Raw genomic sequence first — 3,377 nt, forward strand, 5'->3', positions numbered from 1 at the left:
TATTTCCCTTTTTTTTATTTCCCCTTTTTTCTTTTATTTCCCTTTTTTTTTCTTTTATTTCCCTTTTTTTCATTTTTCTCCTTTTTTTCTTTTTTTTCCCATGTTTTATTTCCCTTTTTTTCATTTTTCCCCTTTTTTTCTTTTTTTTCCCATGGTTTTTTTTAAATTTTTCCTCCTTTTTTCTTTTATTTTCTTTTTTTTCTCCCCTTTTTTCCTCTTATTTTCACTTTTTTCTTTCATTTCCCTTTTTTTAAAATTTCCCCCTTTTTTTCTTTTTTCCCCTGTTTTTTTTTAAATTTTCCCCCTTTTTTCTTTTATTCCCCGTTTTTATTTTATTTCCCTTTTTTATTTCTCCCCTTTTTTCCCTTTTTTTTCTTTTATTTCCCCTTTTATTCTTTTATTTCCATTTTTATTCTTTTATTTCCATTTTTTTTCTTTTATTTCCTCTTTTTTTTATTTTTCCCCCATTTTTTTTAATTTCCCTCCTTTTTAATTTTATTTCCCTTTTTTCTTTTATTTCCCTTTTTTATTTCTCCCTTTTTTCCCTTTTTTCCTTTTATTTCCCCTCTTTTTAATTTTATTTCCTTTTTTTTCATTTTTCCCCTTTTTTTTCTTTTTCCCCTGTTTTTTTAATTTTCCCCTTTTTTTCTTTTATTTCCCTTTTTTCATTTATTTCCCTTTTTTCTCTTATTTCTCCCTTTTTTTTTCTTTTTTCCCTTTTTTTTCCTTTTATTTCCCTTTTTTCTTTTATTTCCCTTTTTATTTTATTTCCCTTTTTCTTTTATTTCCTTTTTTCTTTTATTTCCCTTTTTTCTTTTATTTCTCCCCTTTTTTTCCTTTTTTCCTTTTATCTCCCTTTTTTACCTCTTTTTTATTTCCCTTTTTTCATTTCTCCCATTTTTTTCTTTTTTCCTTTATTTCCCTTTTTCTTTTTATTTCTTTTTCCCTTTCTTTCCATTTTCCTTTTTTTTCCTATTCCCCCTTTTTTCTGCTTTTCCCTTTTTTTCTCTTTTTTCCCTCCTTTTTTATTTTTCCCTCTTTATATCCCTTCCTTTTTTCCCCTTTTTCCTCTTTTTATTCATTTTCTCCTCTTTTTTTAACCCCTTCTTTTCCTCTTTGTTTTTAAAATTTCCCCCTCTATTTTCCCCCTGCATTTTTTTCTGCCTTTTCTTCTCCATCTTTTAAAAACCTCTTTTACTTTCCCAATTTGCCTTTTCTTTATTTTATATTTTTTTTCATTCCCTCCCTCGCGCTCTCTGTGCTGCTCCAACCTCAACCCCGTTTTTATCGCATTGTACCCAACCCCCCGCGGCCGCTTTGTACAAGGTGGAACTCGATACTTTATGTAGTTTTTATATGTTGTAATATTTCTTCAAATAAATCGCGCCTATAAGTTATAAAACAATTATTAAAAAATTCTCTCCGCCGCGCTACGAGTAGGCCGCAAACCCTCATGGCGGCGTTGCTTAGCAACCGCTTCCCGCCATGCCCCGCGCGGGGCGCTTCCCGCCTTCCCCCCGCCGGAAGTGACGCGCGCGGGCCGGAAGTGGCGGGCGGCCTTTCCGGTGTGGCGGCGTGAGGGCGGCGGAGGCGGCGATGCCGACCGGGGACTACGAGTGAGGGGGGGGAGCGGGAACCGGGAGCGGGAACCGGGAACGGGAACCGGGATTGGCTTCGGGACCGGGGGCGGGAACCGGGATCGGGAATTGGGATCGGGAACAGAGTCACGGCGGGCTCGGGGCCTGGCGGGGCCTGCTCGGTCCCGGCTGTGGGGCCCGGTCGGTCCCGGTTCGGGGTCCCCGAGGTCCCGGTCGGTGTCCCCGAGGTCCCGGTCGGGGTCCCCGAGGTCCCGGTTCGGGGTCCCCTGAGGTCCCGGGGGGCTTCGGGCGGGGCCGGGGCCGTGAGGGGAAAAGGGGCGGGGGGACAGGAGGGGACAGAGGGACAGGAGGGACCGTGGGGGTGGCACCGAGGGGACAGGGAGCTTGAGGGTGGCACTGAGGGGACAGGAGGGACCCTGAGGTGGCACCGAGGGGACAGAGAGGACAGGGAGCCTGAGGTGGCACTGGGGGGACAGGAGGGACCTTGGGGGTGGCACTGAGGGGACAGGAGGGACCTTGGGGGTGGCACTGAGGGGACAGGAGGGACCTTGGGGGTGGCACCGAGGGGACAGAGGGGACAGGGAGCCTGAGGTGGCACTGAGGGGACAGGAGGGGACAGGGAGCCTGAGGTGGCACTGAGGGGACAGGAGGGGACAGGGAGCCTGAGGTGGCACTGAGGGGACAGGAGGGGACAGGGAGCCTGAGGTGGCACTGGGGGGACAGGAGGGGACAGGGAGCCTGAGGTGGCACAGAGGGGACAGGGAGCCTGAGGTGGCACGGGGGTGGCACTGGGGTGGCACCGAGGGGACAGGGAGCCTGAGGGTGGCATGGGGGTGGCACCGAGGGGACAGAGGGGACAGGGAGCCTGAGGTGGCACTGAGGGGACAGGAGGGACCTTGGGGGTGGCACTGAGGGGACAGGAGGGACCCTGAGGGTGGCACTGAGGGGACAGAGGGACAGGAGGGACCTTGGGGGTGGCACTGGGGGGACAGAGAGGACAGGGAGCCTGAGGTGGCACTGGGGTGGCACAGAGGGGACAGGGAGCCTGAGGTGGCACTGAGGGGACAGGAGGGGACAGGGAGCCTGAGGTGGCACTGGGGGGACAGGAGGGGACAGGGAGCCTGAGGTGGCACAGAGGGGACAGGGAGCCTGAGGTGGCACGGGGGTGGCACTGGGGTGGCACCGAGGGGACAGGGAGCCTGAGGGTGGCATGGGGGTGGCACCGAGGGGACAGAGGGGACAGGGAGCCTGAGGTGGCACTGAGGGGACAGGAGGGACCTTGGGGGTGGCACTGAGGGGACAGGAGGGACCCTGAGGGTGGCACTGAGGGGACAGAGGGACAGGAGGGACCTTGGGGGTGGCACTGGGGGGACAGAGAGGACAGGGAGCCTGAGGTGGCACTGGGGTGGCACAGAGGGGACAGGGAGCCTGAGGTGGCACTGAGGGGACAGGAGGGACCCTGAGGGTGGCACTGCACCTGTCACACCTGTCACACCTGTCATTCATGGTACCTGTCACACCTGTCATTGGTGCCACCTGTCACACCTGTCACACCTGTGACACCTGTCATTCATGGTACCTGTCACACCTGTCATTGGTGCCACCTGTCACACCTGTCACACCTGTCATTCATGGTACCTGTCACACCTGTCATTGGTGACACATCTCGGGGTGCCACCTGTGTCCTCGGGGACAGAGAGCTGTTCCAGGGCTGGGCGAGGCTGGGGTGACCTGCCCAGGTGGGAGGGGTGCCCTGAGCCCAGGTGAGCCAGGTGAGGC

Source organism: Pyrgilauda ruficollis, unplaced genomic scaffold (assembly GCF_017590135.1).
Source record: "Pyrgilauda ruficollis isolate IOZ18807 unplaced genomic scaffold, ASM1759013v1 scaffold562, whole genome shotgun sequence".
NCBI classification, from domain to species: Eukaryota; Metazoa; Chordata; class Aves; order Passeriformes; family Passeridae; genus Pyrgilauda; species Pyrgilauda ruficollis.